Genomic DNA, 21066 nt, shown 5'->3' with positions numbered 1-21066 from the left:
CAGATGCAAGCTCCTACTTCCCACCTGCAAGAAGGGGAACCAAGGGACCATTTAGAAAACTATTGCTTATTTTCTATTTCTATGTCTATGAGAAAAAAAAAACAAAACAGCTACAGGCCATCCAATGCATGTTTGGTAGATTAAGTAGATAATTTACCAACTAATGATTAAAGAAGATAAAAAAAATTATGAACACTAACATATGTATCTTTTCAAGTACCTTTTCTAAGTGGAACTCAAACTTTATAGTTGTTTTTTAGAAAAATATTTAGAATAGGGGCCAGGTGTTGGTGCACCTGGTTGCGCGCACATGTTACAATGCACAAGGACCCAGGTTCGATCCCCTGGTTCCCACCTGCAGGGGGAAAGCTTCACAAGTGTTGAAGCAGGGCTGCATGTGTCTCTCAGTCTCTCTCCCTCTCTATCACCCCCTTCCCTCTCAATTTCTACCTGTCTCTATCCAATAATAAATAAAGATAGTTAAAAAATTTTAAAAAGAAAAATATTTATAAATTTCATGGGAATCCACTGAATGTAAGTCTCCATGTATTAATTGTAATAAACATATTGAAAACTGGCATCAGTCTGAATAGGCAGGGATTATGTTCCAGTCCAGATTTTGTATGAATGATACTAGAGGTCCAGCCAAAACCTTTAGAAACAATGTTGTTCATCACGGTGTTGGAACTCCATTCTTTTAGAGTAAGTAACTTTTCATGTGCTGACATTCAGAACAACATGGATGGGAGGTGGGAGCAGCCTTGCTTGTTTTTTTTTTTTTCTTTACTGGCCCATCTGACTATCTGCCACATGATGGTTGGTCATATCAGATCTCATTAGAATGTTGACTCCAAGTTAAGCAGTGCTCTCTCTATGTGTACTTTTTTTTTTTTTTTTTTATAAAGCCCATCTTTTGTTCCTAGTTGGATAGTTTTGCCTTGGTTCCCAGGTGTTCTTTTTGTTTTTTGTTTTAGTCAATATGAAGGTCAGATCATTATAGAAGAATGAAGAATACTATTTATCACTTACAACCTCAGGGCACACCTTAGGTAATAGAAAGTTAAATAAATCACATCAGTTCTTTTTATACTGATGCAGCTATTTTTCTTGAAAGCAAAGCCCCTAAGTTAAAAATTAAATTTTTAAAAAATAAATGAATAGTTGGAAATAAATTTCACAAATATTGTTCCTATTCTTCCAGTTAAAATTTAATCTCTAAAGTGTTTTATTTTATTTATTTGTCTATTTTTATTGCTACCAGGGTTATTGCTGGGGTTTGGTGCCTGTACTACAAATCCACTACTCCTGATGGCTTTATTTATTTATTTATTTATTTATTGCCTCCAAGGTTATTACTAGGGTTCAGTGCCTATACTACAAACTCACTGCTCTGGGTGAACATCTTTTTTCCATTGTTGTTGGATAGGACAGAAAGAAATTGAGAGAGAAAGGGAGGACAGAGATAGGTAGAGAAAGATAAGACACCTGCAGACCTGCTTCACCACAAGTGGGGAGCCAGGGGCTCAAACCAGGATCTCTGGGCTGTCCCTGTGCTTCGCACTATGTGTACTTAACCCAGTGCACTACCGCCCCCCCCATTTTATTTGATATGACAAAGAGACATTGGAGGGGGCAGAAATAGAAGATGAGAGAGACAAATACCTGCAGACCTGCTTCACAGCTTGTGAAATGTTCCCCATATAGGTGGTAAGCAGGGGGTTGAACCCTGGTCCTTGCACATGGTAACACATGCACTTAACCAGGTATACCATTGCCCTCACTCAGCCCCCAGAGTGTTTTAAAATTCAGATTCAGACATTTAAATTCACATAGAGATATTGCCTGTTATTTGTATGTGACCTTTTAATAAATCGTTTATTCACCGTGGGATGATAAGGACTGAAATTTAAGAGGTTCCTTTCTAACAGTAAAAAATAAACCATTAGCTGGCTGTAATAAAATTTAGTAGTCTTAAAATTTAAATAGCACAGATGTTTATACTTACTCAGGGAAATAGAGAGTTATATGGGGTATTTAAATAAATTATGGAATACTTAGTCTTGGAAACTGCCCATAGTTTCAGCAAATTTAACTGAATTGAATTTAAAAGTTTCTCGTCTCCTGAATATCAGAGGAAGGTGAAACTACACTCAGGGGATATAGAAAATAGCACCAGGACAAACAGCCAGAAATTCAGAATTTGGATCTCTTTGCATGTCCTTCTGTGGCATCATTGCTTAAAAGTTGATCTTGATGACGACTGACATTTTGTAAAATGGAGTGTGTAGTACAATGTATTCCTTTCCCATGGATTAAGGTTCATGATAGCTCTAGAGCCAGATTATGAGAATCCTTATCATAAGATTATGAGAATCAAGAAGAAAAGATCAGGATCAAAAGCCTGACCCACAGATGACTTCCTTGTTTTAAAAAAAGTATTTGATCATGTTTTCAGTGCATGGTTTTCTGAGCAAAGATGATTGCTAAAATATATATGTTATGTGTTAGGAAAACCCAGAGGGTTTAATTATCTTGATGACAAAGGTCCACATTCCTCAGAAAGCATCCCCTGTAGATCACTGAACAACATAAGTAAAGATTGTCACTGGAATTATAGCAAACTGTTTTTTTTTTTTAAATCAAAACTATAATAGTTGAATGGGTGATCCTCCAAAAGGTATGCTCACATTCCAATTCCTTGCGCCTAGGAATGTTTCCTTATTTGGGAAAGAGGCCTTTGAAGATGTAATTAGCTAGGGGTTTTGTGATGAGGTACTCATCCTGGATTATCCAAGTGTGTCCAAAATCCAAAGGCAGCAAGAGGTTTTACACAGACCGAAGAGGAGACAATGTGACTACAGAGGCAGAGACTGAATGGGGCCAGGCCCAAGTCAAAGAATGTGGGCAGCTAGCAGAAGCCAGAAGAGACAAAACCAGATTTATAGCCCTTGGTTTCAGAACAGTGAGAGAATAAATTTCTGTTGTTTTAACTACTCAACTAGAGATAATTATATATATATATGTATATATATATGTATATATATATATTCCGATATAAAAACTTTATACAATAATAATGGATTGTAGCCTTTCAATTTTTTTTTTTTTTTTTAACCAGAGCACAGCTCAGCTCTGGCTTATGGCTTATGGCTTATGGTGGTTCAGGAGATTGAACCTGGGACTTTCGAGCGTCAGTCATGAGAGTCTCTTTGCATAACCATTATGCTATCTACCCCTGGCCCCTTTCAATTTTTAGTAACTTCCTTCATAACTGCTTTTCTGAGAGAGATATATTAAAAAAAAAAACTACTCTGTATCATTCTGGAATATTTTTCTGAGGCAGTGGACAGTTCTGTAGACCTTTACATTCACAGTTCTTGTAAACTGCCTCTGTAAAATCTCCAGAACTCAAAGAAATGTTTAATTAAAACCAGCCATTGAACAAGTAGATTGTTTCCTGCTCAAATTCATTCATTCAGTAAATAAATTTAACATTGTCCTAAGGGGTGAGGATAACACTTTTGTTTCCAAATCCTCTTTAATAATCTTTTAGATTAAGATCTCAAACATGTTCTTCACAACTGTTTCTAGGGATCCTACTCTCTGATAAGGCCCAGCCTCACCCATTCTCTCTGGAGACAGAGGGCAGGCCAGCCCAACTTCTTCTAGGAGAATCATTTTCCAGACAACTCAGAACCCTAGCAAATGCAGGACTAGCACTGTGCTATATCCCAGGGGTTCATATGCCTAATTCCCTAAGCAGCCCAAAACCTGTCTCGATCCCTTTGCTCACCTGAATATCCTTCACCCCGTCCAACCTAGGTTTGCCTCACAGTGTGACCCAGATTGTAAGATGTCTGGTGAAACGGGATCAGGCTGGGGAAAGGTGCTGCTTCTTATATCAAGTATAGTCCATCCTTTTCCTTTATCTTCAACTTCAACTAAGATGTGAAAGCCAAATTTATAAACATCATAATGTGGGATGGGGGAAGGTACTAATTCACACAGTGAGTAATTTTCTAACTACCTCAGATATATTATTCAAATCCCCTTCCAACTCCTGCAGTTTCATGGGAAAGAAAAAAACAAAACAGGCACTGGGAGTAGTTCTCTATTCTCAAAAAGATGATCAAGGAAGGAAGCCTTTAATGAGGAGACTGGTCTCTGGAAACTACCTGGGGGTGGGGGGGGTATGACATTGTGAGTTGAGTGGAGAAGAATATGTAGATGAGACGTTTGCAAAAGAAATGGCTTGAGCAAATTATCTCAGATCAAGCAAGGACCCCCTCTTTGAAAGGGAAAAGTGTGTGTAACTTCACTATAGTTTTGGACTGTAGGCTTTTATTTTTGAAATAATAAATTGACAAGTGCTGAAAGAGCAAATTCAGCACAGAACCCTTCATTGTTTTCATTTTCTCTTTTTAATGTGGGAGTGACCCCTTCAGAATGAATCTCATCAAGAATAGTGTGGCCCAAGATGCCCATTATATTCAATGACTTCCTCTTATTTTTAAATTTGAAATCAATTTTTATTTTATATGCAGACATAGAAACCTACAATAATTTGAAGTTTAAAAAAACTAGCATAACCCTATAAGAATTTTCAGTGATTGCAATCTACAATATTTGCAGGAAGACTGGTATTATCTCACAAGGTAGTTTCCTTAAAATTTGTGAGTAACAATTATTAAGTCATTTTATGGAGTCATTTCTAAAATAGTACGTTTTTTCATAGTTGTCCTAGCTGGCTACCTTTAGCTATGATTGTACTTTAAAAAGCAGGAACCTTTATCATGACTGTTATGAATATAGTCAAATTCTTTTTCCCCTTATGGGAATTGTAAGACTAATGTGTTTACCTTTTTCCTTCTAAATCAGAAGTTTAGTAAAAGGAAATCAGCACAACCAGAGTAACTGAGATAAACAAGTCTCTAAATTCTAATGTTCAGTTGAATCCCAAGTTTTTCTATCTCCTATCTCTGTCCTCTATAAGATAAATCCTTTTGCTGGCAGGGGTCTGTACCAAGCACATTTGTGTATACTGCTCATGATTTATAATCTCTACACTTACATTTGTGTTATTGGAAAATAAAGTCACTGTTCCAGGGTGAATGCCACTAAAAGGGTGGGGAGTGGGCTCTGTAGTTCCAAGTCCAAGTTCTCCACAAACTCTGAACTCTTGTCCTTCAGTCTGTAATTTACGCTTAAGGTAACATCATAGTTTCATAGGGATATTCAATTTATTTAGCTAGCAAGGCTTTAAATTGATTCTTTAGCTTTGTGCACTGATCTAATTATTTTAGGTGGTCTGTTTTTTAGGTGGAATAATGAGGAAACATATAAATAAGATATTAATATTGCCAAACCTCTATCATAACAATCAATGTTCTCAGATTTTGAAAGTATCTTGTCTTACATGGCCATGCTTAGAAAATATTGAGATAAAACAAAAAAATGATTATATTAATATAAAATGGAATGGAATCTAACTACTTTAAATATCATGCTTTACAATATTCTAAGAACTCTGGGATAAAAATAAAAACATCTCATGGACTAATATGTCACCAATGTCAAACCTCAAAATAGATATAAGTAACACAAAAATTTCTTGCAACTTAAAGTTCTAGTATTCTCTTGCTATATATTCCATTGGATTATATGTGTAGGTATTATCTGAACATTTATATCTCTCTCTGAAGATTACAGGTTTAAAGCACTAGCTTATTTTTTCTTCCAAGAAAACAGATCCGGTATTCTATCGGTGACTAGAGAATTCCTGTACTTTAGAAGCAGGAAAGATATGGGAAAATCCTATGATGTAAGCATTATCTCTGGTCATGTTGGAGTCATCAACTTTACATAACTTAAAAATATTTAGTACTGTTAATGTTTCCCTACTAAATTATCCTTTCTTCAATGAGATATCCCCCTTTCATAGTGTTCTTGCCTTAAAGAATTGCTATTGGGGGCCAAGCAATGGCACACTTGGTTAAGTGCACACATCACAGTGTAAGGACACAGGTTCAAGCCCCTGGTCCCCACCTATAGGAGGAAAGCTTCATAAGTGATGAAGCAGGGCTGCAGGTATCTCTTTGTCTCTCTCCATTTCTATTTCTCCCTCCCATCTCAATTTCTCTTGTGTCTATACAATAATAAAAACATTGCTGTACAATTACATTAACTACTAGCTATGTGTGTCTATTCAAATTTAAAGAGAAACAACTTTAAAATTTAGTTTCTCGGTTACACTAGTCACATTTCAAATTCTCATTAACAATGTGACTAATGATTAGACAGCACAAGAATATTTCCATTAAATCAGATGTTGTATATTGGATATTCCTTCAAGTCTCTTAATCTGCTATTAAAAACAGACACACCAGGTATATTTTGGTTGATGATTGCATGGAGGATTAGACCAATACACAACCATGCATGATTTTTATACACTTCTATCTGCAGTAATAGAACAAAAAGGGAGAAAAAAATCAATAAGGATGTAAAGCTTAAGTAAAACATGATTAGCCAACACAATATGATTTACACTTTTAACTCACTGTGTCTAACAGTTATACAATTTGTAATATTTGAAGAACACATTGGAAATGTACTAACAGGACTGTGTTCTAAATTACAAAGCAAATCTCAAATCCCCAAATTATTGAAAATACATAGAATATGTTTTTCTTTTCTTTCTTTCTTTTTTTTTTTGTTTGTTTGCTTGTTTTACCATAGTGGAATTAAACTAGAAATTAATGGCAGTGATATAACTGGGGGAAAAAAAGGTTTGGAAAGTAAGCAAATTTTTTTTTTTCAAAATAGCAAAGAAGAAATCAAAATGAAAATGAGAACATATTTTTTTATTGCCACGAGGTTTATCTCTGGAGCTCAGTGCTAGCACTACAAATCCACTGCTCCTGGTGGCCTTTTTTCTTTCTTTTAAAAATTTATTTGATACCACAGAGAGAAATTAAAGTGGAGAGGGAAACAGAGGATAAAAGAGAAAGACACATGCAGACTTGCAGGTGGGGAATGGAAGTTCAAACCTGGGTCCTTGTGTACAGTAACCTATGCACTCAATCAGGTGTGCCACTGCCAAGCCCCCAAGGATGTATTTTTCACTCAACAATATTGAAAATTGTAGCATATCAAAACATTTGCAATATGGCTTATAGCTTATGTGTTGTTTAGAGAAAATTGCTTACCTCTATATGCATATAACAGGAAAGAAAAGGGAAAACAGTTTTTTAAGTTTCCATCTCAAGCAACTAGAAAGGAAACAGCATGTTAAACCCAGGAAATAAGTGGGAAAAATAAGAATAGAAATCAACAGAATAGAGCATAGACAATAATAGAGGATAATTTAAGGTTTGTTAGTCTAAAAATTGTTGTATACCAGGGGCTGGCTTAATGGGCGGGTAACAGAGACGACCAGAGACACACGGCTGAGCTGAGAACGCAGTTTAATCTTTATTCACAAGCGGGCAATGTGCTCCTCCATCTTTCTCCTCCAGTAGCCAAGAGGGACTCCGGAAGTAGTGGGCGGGGAGAAGGGAGTAGCGCGAAAACTAGCAAGGGCCAAACCAAATCTCCCAGTGGGGGAGAGCGAGATCATACCAATGTGAAGCATAGCAACAATTCTCCCTTTTCTTTTTAAATAAATGACCATAGTATCAGGAGTGTGGGGTGAACAGAAACCTATATCGGACAGGCATTTTCAAAAAAGAAACTGGCACAAACATGGAGGAACATGTAAGCGAGCAACAAGAGCCAGTGTGCTTCAAGGGAAGGCCTGAGGGGGGCGTTTTTGCCTCTGTGGGCAAGACTTTATCAGCTAAAAAAACATTTCCTGCCTCTGGGGGCTTCTTTAGCCTCTGGGGGGCGTTACTTGCCTCAAAGGGCATTATTTGGCATGGGGGTGGGAGTATGGCCTAGAGTCCCAAGGCAGCTGGCTGCAGTCAGTCTTTTTAGAAACCCAGCAGCATAAAGGGAAGCTGCTAGTTTTGTGCAAAGTGTCCAAGAGGTGTACCCGTGAGTCCAATAGGAGTGCCAGTCCAAAGCAGATGTCCACCGAAGAATTGCCGGGGGGGGGGGTGAATAGAGGATAAAAGAGAAAGATAGACACATGCAGACTTGCAGGTGGGGAATGGGAGTTCAAACCTGGTTCCTTGCATACAGTAACCTATGCACTCAATCAGGTGTGCCACTGCCAAGCCCCCAAGAACATATTTTTCACTCAACAATATTGAAAATTGTAGCATATCAAAACATTTGCAATATGGCTTATAGCTTATGTGTTGTTTGGAGAAAATTGCTTACCTCTATATGCATATAACAGGAAAGAAAAGGGAAAACAGTTTTTTAAGTTTCCATCTCAAACAACTAGAAAGGAAACAGCATGTTAAACCCAGGAAATAAGTGGGAAAAATAAGAATAGAAATCAACAGAATAGAGCATAGACAATAATAGAGGATAATTTAAGGTTTGTTAGTCTAAAAATATTAATGAAAATGATTAAAAAAAACCTGAAAGACTGACTTTGTTACAATGAATTTAATTGCAACATTACCCAGATAAAAAGTTTGCTGTGAAACTAACTTGTAAAATATTCATCAAAATCAGTCCTCTTTCCATTATGCATGGTTTTTGTTTGTATGTTTTGAAAACTCTATTATACAGCAGGCATTATAAACTATGAAGAAAGGAAAGACTTTTCAATAAATGATGTTGGGACAATGAGTCATTTATTTGAAACTCCTCTAAAAAAAAAAACTGTTACTATTATCATAAAACAAAGTCAATTCCTGATCAGTTAACATATAACCATATACTAGAAAGACAAAAATAATAGAATTTAGGAGAATAAACCAATGATCTCAAGGCAGGGAAATTTTGATCACAGAAAACACAGCAAATACAAACTATGTGTCTAAAATGATAGATTAATTTTACCCTTCTTATGAACTTCTGTGTATATGAGATCCCAAGTTTGATCCCCGGCATCACATATACCATAGTGATGCTCTGGTATTACTGCTCTTTCCTGCTCTTTCTGGTGTTAGTAAATGAAAAAAAAAAAGAGTATTTATTCTAAAATACTAAAAAGGCACTGATAATACAAGCATAGGTATTTATAAAACATATGTCTAACAAAGGATTATTTTTTAGAGGACATCTATAAATCAATAGTTGAATCGAAAGGTAACCTAATAGCAAAATGGGCAAAAGATATTTCACACAAAAGAAAGCAAAAATGATCCACAAACTTATGAAAGATACCCAGTCTCATCATTTATTAGAAAAATGTGAACCAAGTGCAGAAATATGCCCCTGTCATCACATAGTTTTATAAATCAATATTGATTCACCAATAAACAAAAAAGAAGAAAAAAAAAAGAAAAATGTGAATCAAAACCAGAGAGATTGATGATCATTAAAATTAAATCACATCATCTGCCACTGCTTCGGTTTGGGGAAGTTTAGATTTGAATATCAACTTTTGGAAATGGTTTGCCAATACTTAACAGAGTTAAACTTTTGGAAATATTGTTCAATTTAGCAATTTTATTCTTAGACAGCCTACTCTAAAGAAACTCTTACACATGTTTAGTTGGAGACATTTACAAGGTTAATTGTGGGCATACTTAACTTTTTAAAAGCCTATTTATCATCTCCTGAGTCCTAATAATAAGAGCATAATCAAGACAAGGCAGTGGAATAGAAGAATGCATGGGGGAAACAAAGCTGTATATATATTGAGCCCAGGAGATGTGACATTTAAATGAGTTGTTGTCCTCAGTGGACACTGTGGAGAAAGAAGGATATTTTAATATAAAGTTCTAAAGAGAATTTAAAGAGATTCTTTTCCATTTCACCTTTCAAAAGAGTAGAAGAACATGATGGACAGGACTCATAGATTGTGGGAAGTGGTCCCTAGGCAACCCCAGGCCTTGAGGGGGTTGATGCCCAGGTTCTCTTCTGCAAAGAGGTCTGCAGGCACTCCTCCTCTCTTGGCATACTTCCGGGAAGCCAAATGGATCACTGATTCGCAATAAAAGAGCCCCCCCCTTACACACACCCCCACCCCCGGCAGAGATAAGTTTAGCCCCACTCACCAGGACCAGCCTGACCATGACCATAAATTCCTTTACTAGCCACCTTGTACCACATACCAGCAAAGGACCTCTCCCCAATATTCCTTATTTGGACTGATCTTCCTCTCCCTTTTTGCCCCTTTTCTTCTTTTTCTAAACCATATATAAATCTGTTCTCACCCCCAATAAAATTGAATTGTCTCTCTGAAGCACTCCCGGAGGTTAGTGTCTTTCTCCACACGCCCATCTCCATCCCTTGGGTACCTCCCTGGACCTCCTGTGGTCTGCCCCACCTTTGCCTCCAGCGGCTGAGGAGGCGGTGGGGTTTTGTAGACGAAGCCCATAACAGATTAGTTCTAATTGTGGACCAGTATTTTAGTAGAGCAATACTTAATAGAATAAGAGCGCAGTGGGTACACATGTGTGTCAAGTCTCCCTATGGGTAAGGCTTTGATTGTTAAGTTTTACTAGAGGCCCCAGTGTGGGCTCCTACATCCAAAGAAAAAGGGACAGACTATAGAAGTCAAGCACAGCAACATCAGTGTACAAGCCAAAGCCTCTCAAATCCACTCTGTCTGGGGAAACTAAACACAGTGATAAGATTAGGGAATGATGAAGGGGAATATTAGAGAGGAAGAAAGGGGAATCTGCATTTTTCTTTTTTACACTCTGATAACATTTTGCTTAATCAGACTTCTTGGAATCAGCAGCAGCTGGGACTACATTATCTTGGTGGTTGTGACTTCTTTAAAGGTACCTTCTCTTCCTGCAGTTTAACCACATGAAAGCAAAGTATTAACAGTCTGGAAAAAGGAAGTTGTAAAAAAGGGAGTATTACAATTGCAGGGACTCAGTTATATTATACTCACAAATATTATTGAATGTCATGACTATGGAATCATATGTATGTGTGTGAAATATTCAAATCAATATTTGTGTCGCATGAAGGAATTGCACTTACAGTTAGGGTTTTGCTAGCGCTGTATTGATTTGAACTCCTGGTCAGTGATTAGTGTGTTTGCAAATCACCTGAGGATCCTATTAAAGCTACAGATTCTAATTCAGGAGATTGGTGGACTTGACAACAGATATGACAATGTTGATCCATGAGTAGGATGATTCTGTCAATAACTCAAGAGCCTGAGCTCACAGCCCAAGCACACAAGCATGACATCACCTGTCTTACATAATGCTGATCCACACTATATGGAATTAGCTACTAATATTTATAAAATGTGAAATTTCACAAAAGCCCATGAAACATCCTTGAAAAGTTGGAAAGAGCTGGTCAGAGGGCCTTTTATCGTGCATAGCTGCAGTCAGCTGGTACAGAAAGGAAAAACCTCAGCAGTCACCTGGTACATATCAGAAGCTTTGTGGAGGTTATGCACCACCTTCATCACACTGACCTTTCACTCATCCCACCTGTGAATATGCCTTCTTGGACTCCTTAGGCCAGAGCTCTCAGCCATGACTAAATATTGCAGTCACCTGGGCCCTTTGACATTATTAATACCTGGGTTCCAGCCCCAAAGGTCTTCATGACATTAAAGATAGACTTGGATGTTTTAAAAGCCCACGTGGCTCATGGCTCTTAGGTACAGCCAAGGTTGTTCTTTTATTAAAGTCATTTTTGTGGCCATACCAGCCACCATTCTCAGAGATTCATGGTCAGAAAGTCAGGACTGTCTATTTCTTGATGTTGGCAGCAGTATCAGAGAACAAAAGAAACTGAACCTACGGCCTTTCCCCTGCCCTTCTCACCACAGTTTTTCGGGGTAGGCTGTCCTCTTCAACCGAGCACGCAGCTTCAGGAGGGAAGTACATGGAGTGGTGAGGAAGGAAGGGGACACCCGCCTAGCCAGCCAGATCAGCTGAATCAACCCTGCAGATCAATGGGGTGACAGATGTTGCAGACAGATCACCCTCACATCCTCACCAGTTTTTTGCAGCTCTGGGGCCTCATATAAGCATTATTCTACCACTACTGGAAAGATTTTTTTTTTTAATTTTTATTTCAGATATAAAGACACACAGAGAAAGAGGCATCACCATATGGTGCTCTCATGTGATGTTAAGGTTCAAACCTGTGGCTTCACCTGTGGTAAGATGCATGCCTTACCAGGTGAGCTATTTCCCAGCCCCAGCTTTCTTTCTGGCACTGTGAACACCTCAGTACACAGATCTAAGATGCTTCCTAGTGATCCCTTAGACTTAGATGTTTACAAACTGACTATACACTCTACTCTCAAGAGTTCAGTCCCACAAGTCTGTCCCTGTTTCATAATTTAATCCCAAGACTCAGGCCACTTATACTTCTAACCAGATAGTTGTGAAAGTTTCCCACATCTCATTCTTGAGTTGAGGTATGATAATTTTCAAGAACAGTTCACAAGGAGGCACTTTGCTTATATGTACTTGTCTAAGGGGTAGAAATTTATAACTAGGTTAAAAGGTCCCTTTTATGTCCCCTAAAATTGGGATGCAATACCTTCCCAGCATGTGGGTACATTCTCTATCCAGAAATTCTCTTGAGTGCCACTGTATAAGAGTTTGGTTTTTTATCTCTAGCTACTACCTCTCCAGAAGTTGGTGGTGGAGGCTGAAGTTTCCAACCCTTTAATCACTCAGTCTTTCTGCTTAGCATCCCCATATTGGGGTTATCTAGGAGCCCTACCCTAAATCACCTCATTAGAATAAATTAAGGTATAAAACACTCCCATCATTAAGGTAATTTTAAGAGTTTTAGAAGCTCTGTATCAAGAATCAGAGATAAAGACCAAATATATTTCTTGTGATATGCCTATGTGGTTGCACAAGCATTAAGAGGCTAATGTCTCCACATACGCTTGTCCTATGAGAGGACCCAAAGTATCAGGCCCTTTTGACCGGTCCAAAGGGCAGTCTCATAGGAGGTCTGGGATGGGCCCCAGATTCTTGTTCACACAGTGTCCCCCAGGCAATACTGAAACTGATGGTCCACAGGGAGTACGCTAATAAAGACAAACTGTGAGAGACTCAGCCAAAAAGAAATTGTTTCCCCTCTTTTTTTTTTTTTTCTTCTGCCTAACAGTTGTCAACATTAGTCAGACCCTGGAAACCACACTTGGAATGACAACTCTGTAATTTGTCATACTTTTGCAGATGGATTTTCTTGGACAGGGGGAATGAAAACTAAATACTTGAGGATCTTCAAGTAGTTTATCCCAGGAGAAAATGGATGTAGGCTTCAAGAAACTTAGAGACAGATTCAGGCTGGCTACACCCTTTGCTTCTGGGAGTTATTTCTGCTACAATACTATTGCCATATGTGGTCTTTAAAAGCCAAACACTCCGATGGGCATTGCTTCTCTCTGGTATTCTCCTGAAAGAAAGTAAATTCTGCCTTGACATCAGGATTTTGAGATAATGAGGGCTTATTGACTGAGTTCACTCTGTCCAAGTTCTGAGTTGTCTCAAGTGATCTTCTAAAGTATCTGTGAGATGAATTCCACCTTTATCATTTATATAAGGAAACTAGGAAACAGAGACTGGCAACTGGCCCAATTTCACGTGCCTCTTTACTGATGAAGTTGAGAGGTGAAGCAAGACACTTGATCCTAGACCTCATATTCTCACAACCCTACACCACCTCTTTAAAATCTGTGTAAATATGCCACAGATTTCAATTGAGACATCCAGCTGACTTGTTTCCCCTTGGGTTGACCCTATAAATATTAGTGTTTGGCACAGCCAGAGAAGACCCTCTTAAGCTTCAGGGGAAAACCAATATTTACACAACATTTTCTACTTGTACTTACAGGATAAGGAAATGTGCTCAGGCTTTTAGGAGTTTTAATTTTACCAACAGAATTCATTGATCCTGAATGAACAGGAACTTCTGGGGACAGGAATTCTAAGAAATTCTGACAAAGGCTAAACATTCCCAGCAGTTGATTGACTACTCTCATTCTAATTGCTGAAGAAACAGTATCAGAAACTTGAGGACACTGTAGGAGCCTATAGTAATCCTACCCCAACTAGAAAAACCAAACTGGCAAGCAGGCTGAAATAGCCAGTGATTTCTTTATCACTCTGATAAGTGCTTTTTATTTAGTATTGTCTTCTTTCTTGTTTCCAACCCTTAAAAGTCAAAAGAGTTTCAATTTGAAAGTGTTTCTGAGCTTTTTTAAAGTCCTGAGAGTCTGGGGGTGGGGGGATCAGGTGGTGGCACACTGGGTTAAGTGCATATAGTATAAAGTGCAAGGACCCAATGCTAGTCCTTCCCCCTGTGCCACCCCCCCCCCACTCCCCACCTGCAGGAGGATCACTTTACAAGTGGTGAAGCATGTCTGCAGGTGTCTATCTTTCTCTCTCCCTCTGTCTCCCCTTCATGTCTCAATTTCTTTCTGCTCTATCCAATGAAATAAAATTTAATTTTTAGGAAAATAAGGAAAAAATGGCCACCAGAGCAGTGAATGTGGAGTTCAGGCACCAAACCCCAGCAATAACCCTGGAGGCAAGAAAGAAAAAGAAAAAGAAAGAAAGTGAAAGAAAGGAAAGAAGGAAGGGGGGGAGAGCGAGCACTTTGGAAGTCTCTACTATATTGGGTTCATATTCCCACCTAGCACAAATTAGCCAGATCTGAGTAGTGGGGGTCCCTTTTAGATGAGCATAGTCACCGTCATTTACTGTTGCCTCATAGATAAAACCACCACTTCCCAACTTTGCCTTCTAGAGGTATTTGCATTTAATAGCCACTAATTTCCTGCTGCTCGAGATCCCCTATAATTTATGATATATGTGTTTACTTATATAAAACTGGCTTCTGTAGACATTACTGCTTAGGAAATACTAATTTCTTAGAGATACTTAGATAAAATTGCATCTGGATTCATTTAACTATTATATATCACCCTTGCTGGGTATTTTTTTTAAATACAATATCTTAACACAATTATGCTATCCTACTATAGGTAAACACTTGGGTTTTTTCCAAGTTTTGACTATTAAAAGCAGTGTTTCTATTGACACTTGTACTGTGTAGAAAATGTGAAGACTTCAGAACAACCCCTTCTAATATATAAATTTGATACTAGCAAGGTAATAAAAACATTTTCCGGGATATATTATTTTTAACTTCCATGTGAATCTCCTAAACATTGATGCCCAGGGTGGGATGCTAACCCCTTAAACAAACTCCCTTGCTGAGACACTTTATATGACTCTGTGGTCTCTGAGAAAAGGACTGTTCTACAAATAAAATACTTCCCCAAACTCCCACCCCACACCCCACTCTCTAAAGATTTACTTGTCTTAGACATAAAAGCATTTCTAGTACTATAATGTACCTTTTCACCACTAGAGGGCAATAACAACTCTGTAATACTTGCCTTTGCTCGAAGTCAAAATGATTAAACATGGTGAGGCAAAAACAAGAAGCCAGAGAGAAAAGGAAAAGTATACTTGAAGGCAAATAAACTTGACTGGGTCAGAAGGGTATGAAAAATATCATCCACGAGTCACTTTCTTTTCAGCTCTCCCTCTTCCTTCCCCCCCCCTTTTTTTTTCTATTTATGTCCTTTTTGTTGCCTTTGTGTCCATTGTTGTTATAGTTACTGTTGTTGATGTCATTGTTTTTGGATAGGACAGAAAGAAATGGAGAGAGGAGGGGAAGACAGAGAGGGGGAGAGAAAGACACCTGCAGACCTGCTTCACCACCTGTGAAGCGATTCCCCTGCAGGTGGGGAGCAGGGGGCTCCAACTGGGATCCTTAAGCCGGTCCTTGTGCATTGTGCCACATGCGCTTAACCCACTGCGCTACCACCCGACTCCCTCCTTTTCTTTTCTTATGATTTCTGAAACTACCACTCAGTATAGTGGGATGCTAAAATACATCGTTGAGGGCACTTTTCAACACAGCCTACATAGAGATTTGATTAGGGAGGGAGGGGAACTTACCATCTTTCCCCAAGGTGCTCGCAGCAGCAGGGAGACCTGTCACTGTTTCTTCCTTCAAGAAATATTTCTTCCAATAAAGCAGTGATATTTGCCAAAATTGAGGCCATGATGGTGGGTAGGTTAGGTCACCAACTGAGACACCGCCCCTCCATCACCCCCGTCCTTCTGTTCATCCCCTTTGAACTCTCACATACTTAGCCAAGATTGTAGACAGATGGTGATATGTTGTTTTTTTTGTTCGCAGGAGGGAGCACTGGTAGGGAAATTCATTATGAAGCTGAGTTGCCTTTAGACTATTTATAATAAATTTCTACTGGAAAAGGACATTTGGCTGACAACCGTTTTCTTCTCCCCCAGCATGACCAAATACAGTAAGAACTCAAAATGAAAACTGAAAAGCAAGGAAGAAGAGCCTACTGCCAGAACAAACTGTTTTTGAATCTTACACTGACAAATGACAAACTTGAAAAGGGGCCTTCTGTATATTCCCTGTCCCTGTTATCTCCTTTAGCTTCTCTGAAGGGATAAGAAACCCTCACTGTTAGCCAAGACGCCTTCCTGCTGCAGCTTAATTTTCCGAGTGTAATTTTAAATACAGATCATGTCTACAGTGCAGCAATTAATGGATAGCCTAAAGACTTATTATTTCAAACTAATTGATATGTAGGAAAAGTTTAAATAACATAACAGGGAGAGAGGAAATTTTAAATGATGTCTGCACAGTGAGTTTAGAATCTCTCTCTTGTAGAAGTAACAAAACATCTGATTAATAAGGGGATGTGACCAAAATATAGAGTTGACCTGGAAATATTTCCCTATTGTTGCTCTGAAGTACATATTTGAAAGGGAAAAGGACTGAAGCAGGAAGTTCCACAGATGGTAGACTTACGCTGCTGTGGTGACATTATTCATTTCTCTCTCTCTCTCTCTCTCTCTCTCTCTCTCTCTCTCTCTCTCTCTCTCCCCTTGGAATTGAAAGAAAAAAAATCAACCCACAAAGCAGTGGAATCATGTATGTATGAGACACTTGTCACTAAAAGAAAAAAAAATTCTGTGATTTTAGAAATGGGAGGGAGGGGCCAGGGAAACTCTAGAGAGTTGTTTCATAGGAAAAATCAGTGACAAAGTGTATTTTAAATCATGCTCTTAGATAAGCAATAGGAAATTGGAAAACACTATGAGTACCTCCATTGAAACTCTGGTCAAATATCCCTCTTGATTTAAACTTGAAAGAGAAATTTATAAAGGCAAATTTCACCCAGCTGCAACAGAACTTATTCCAAACTATAGTAGTTCAGACCAGGACTCATTTAAAGGTTAAAAAAAAAAAAAGTAATGTAATTAATTATATTATTGGAAAAAGAAAGCAAAAAACACCTTTCAAATTTCTCTCATTCCATATTCTAGCAAGTTCCACAGGAAGTTTCATAACTGGTTTTGAGGAAAAATTCTACAAGTGAGAGAAAGCAGAACATTTTATTGTAAAAAGAAGTTTATCTACATTGTTCTATTTGATGGAAATGTATTAAAAATAAGAATTTTGACTTTCATAAGGGAACAGAACTCATAGCTGGCAGGAAAAAGTACTGCCTTTAAAATGTCCTTTTTCACATTAGAATCATGCTAGGAAATATCTAAATGATTTAGCCAAGTCACATCTTATGGTATTTAGTTTTCAAATATAAAATTTCTATGTGGATCAAGGGTGTTCAGAATCCTTCAGCTGTAGCCTTGTTCTTTATTTCTATATCTCTACACAAAATTAACAGACATGAGATATGAAGAGTTGTGCAAATATTCCTTGGTTCATGATATATCTTGTTATGTCATAAAATAAGTACCTATGAAATAATTACACAATGCAAAAACTAGAACACTGGCTTCTTCCCTCTCTGCTACCTGTGTGTGTCTCTACCCTCCTAGATAACCATGAATCTTGCATGCATAATTTTTGTATTTTATATTACATAAATTTTCCTGTGTGTCTATATGTCTTTTTTTTAATGGGTTTTGAATTACCTTAGTTTAATTTTTGCTTCTAAATTTTTCTTTCTTTTTTATTTACTTATTTTTTTAATTTTGTTTTATTTACCAGAGCACTGTTCAGCTCTGGCTTATGGAGGTACAGGGGATTGAACTTGGAGCCTCAGACATGAGAGTCTCTTTGCATAACCATTATGCTATCTATCCCACCCACATATGTCTTTATTTTTAAAAATTGTTATTAACAATTTAATAATGATTGAAAAGATTGTAGTATAAGAAGGGCGCATTTCACACTTTCAGAGTTCCATATCCCCTCCCCTCCAATGGAAGTTTTCCTATTCTTTATCCCTCTGGGAGCATGGATCCAGGATCATTACGGGGTACAAAAGGTGGAAGGTCTGGCTTCTGAAATTGCTTCTCACCTGGACATGGGCATTGTCAGGTGGATCCATATCTCCAGACTGTTTCTCTTTCCCTAGTTGGGGAGAGCTCTGGGGAGGTGGGGTTTCAGGACACATTGGTGAGGTCATCTGCCCAGGGAAGTCAGGTTGGCACCATGGTAGCATCTGCAAGTTGGTAGCCAAAAAGCATTAAGATATAAAACGGCGGGGGGGAGGGGGTTCGTCAGGCAGAAGCTCAGTGGGTAAGCACACATGGTGCAAAGCGCAAGGACCAGCATAAGAATTCCGGTTGGAGCCCCGGCTCCCCACCTGCAGAGGGGGGTCACTTCAAAAGCCATGAAGCAGGCCTGCAGGTGTCTATCTTTCCCCATTTCTGTCTTCCCCTCCTCTCTTGATTTCTATCTGTCCTATCCAACAACAATGATGGCAATAACAATAATAATAATAACAATGATAAACAACAAGGGCAACAAAAGGGAAAAAATAGCCTCCAGGAGCAGTAGATCCATAATCCATAGTGCAGGTACCGAGCTCCAGGGATAACCCTGGAAGCAAAAAAATAAAACTAAAAAAAAATAAAACAGAACAACCCAGGAGGTGGCACAGTGGATAAAGCAATGGACTCTCAAGTGTCAGGTCCCAAGGTCTATCTCTAGCAGCACATGTACCAGAGTGATACTTGGTTCTTTCTGTCTCTTCTCCTATCTTTCTCATGAAAAATAATAAAAAATATAAAGCAGAAAAATGTTTAATATTCTCTACACCTAAAGGTATAAGTATAGGAGATGAAATTTGGGGTCTTTATGTTGAAAGGAGCTAGGAAGTCTATTTAAGATATATTCCAAGGGGTCCATGACTTTACTAATTTTTGACCGATTCCAACAGTTAACATGAAGGTGGTCCAAAAGTATTGGCTGGGAAGATAATGCCAGAGTAGAGGATAGGACTAGAAAGCTAAATAAGGGCAGAGGGAAGCCCCTAAACATGGCAAAAGTATATAAATGCCATTAGCTGTAAGCCCCATCAGTCATAAACCCCATCCCTGTCAGTCTGAGCTCTCATTCCATAGTCATGGCTAGGAACATTCTAGGATGCACTCATTCCAGCACCTCACTTCCTTGAATATACTTCCAGTGTATATTGACCCAGCCTTCTCGGGGAGTGGGGCAATTTCTACCACTGTTGTTCTACATTGACGGCACACAAGAGGGTTTATGATGTTGTTCTTGATGGAAATGACTGGTGATGGTAGAGAGAGGGATCTGATAGAGGTCTAGTCCCATCACATCTATATGTGAATCTAATTAATACTGCTGGGTCTTGAAACACACCTGTAGTAGTGAGGCTTTAAAAAGTATTTTTATCTCACACAGGTGAGTTGGAGACATTTCCTATATAGAGATGTCATTCTGTCTTTTGAAAGCCCATTGAGTTTTACCTGATCCTTCTGTTAATTAAGAAACTCTCCTGGGAAGGATCCTGGTTCGAGCCCCCGGCTCCCCACCTGCAGGGGAGTTGCTTCACAAGCAGTGAAGCAGGTCTGCAGGTGTCTTTCTCTCCCCTTCTCTGTCTTCCCCTCTTCTCTCCATTTCTCTCTGTCCTATCTAACAACATCAGTAACAACGACAATAATAACTACAACAACAATAAAAAGACAATAAGGGCAACAAAAGGGAAAATAAATAAATAAAATTTAAAATAAAATAAAATAAAGAAACTCTGGTTTTGTTTTTTAAATTCTTTTGGCATGTTTAGAATTCCTTCCTAATTCTAGGATAGTAATCAGATATTTCTTACTGAGGTCTTTTCCTCATGTAGACTGTAAAAGTTGATTAGACCCAGTGAAATAATTTAGAAGAGTATGATTTATTCAGATGCATAAATATCTACTAGACTATTGTAAGACCTGAATAGCATAGTGGGAATAGAATATTAAAGATAAAAAGAATATAAATCCCTCTTTTCACTCTACACACCATGATAATACATAAGTAATATACATATGTTGCCTTTGTTCTTCCTTTGTTGCATGTAAAAGCACCTACAAACTTTATACTCCAGTGAGTCATTGAGGGAATAGAAATGTTTGGATTTTTTTCAAATGCTAGATAGGAGAGGATATTATTACACACAATTTAATTCTGTGGCATAAGAATAATTAAGTTTGAATTCTGACTTCATTATTTACCAACTGTGTCATTTATCCGTTAAATGATAATAATACCTCCCAGAATGATGTGAACATTGAGAGGTAATTCTTGCAAATAATGTATACCAATCACTTAATCTGCTCCCCAGCATGTAATAATTGTTTACCACGTCACTATTATTTCACAGCTATTACAGGACAATTATTAAGAACCTAGTAGAAGAAACCTTTATGCTTAAGACACTGGCAATTAGTTCATTTTTTGTGTGTGGTAACTGAAAGCTTTGTTTTTGTGGATTAACTCAGAGTCAAGTCTTTCCACAGTGATTCACAGTCTGAATTGGTAACACTGACTTGGCAATTAACTCATATGACTAACTCATTTTGTTATGTAACTTTGCTTTGGCTCACCAATTATATTTTCAGTACTTACCTTTAAAAGATAACTGTTATGTATGATACAGAATTCTGTAAGTCAGTTGCCACAGTCATT

The 21066-nt window shown here is 38.1% G+C and overlaps 1 protein-coding gene and 1 long non-coding RNA gene across 3 annotated transcripts in view; one reads left to right on the top strand and one right to left on the bottom strand.

Moving 5' to 3' along the window:
- LOC132537428 (uncharacterized) overlaps nucleotides 1-16156 on the bottom strand; it is a 44444-nt gene extending 28288 nt beyond the window's left edge. The window contains exon 1 of the long non-coding RNA XR_009548853.1: nucleotides 16034-16156. This is a non-coding gene — a long non-coding RNA (uncharacterized LOC132537428). The remainder of the gene's footprint in view (nucleotides 1-16033) is intronic.
- PLCB1 (phospholipase C beta 1) overlaps nucleotides 1-21066 on the top strand; it is an 805117-nt gene that overhangs the window by 748206 nt on the left and 35845 nt on the right. The gene's annotated exons all lie outside the window — the stretch shown is intronic.

This window comes from Erinaceus europaeus, chromosome 1 (assembly GCF_950295315.1).
Source record: "Erinaceus europaeus chromosome 1, mEriEur2.1, whole genome shotgun sequence".
NCBI classification, from domain to species: domain Eukaryota; kingdom Metazoa; phylum Chordata; class Mammalia; order Eulipotyphla; family Erinaceidae; genus Erinaceus; species Erinaceus europaeus.
The sequence above is the reverse complement of the archived record's forward strand: the minus strand, read 5'-3'. Positions and strand labels throughout refer to the sequence as shown.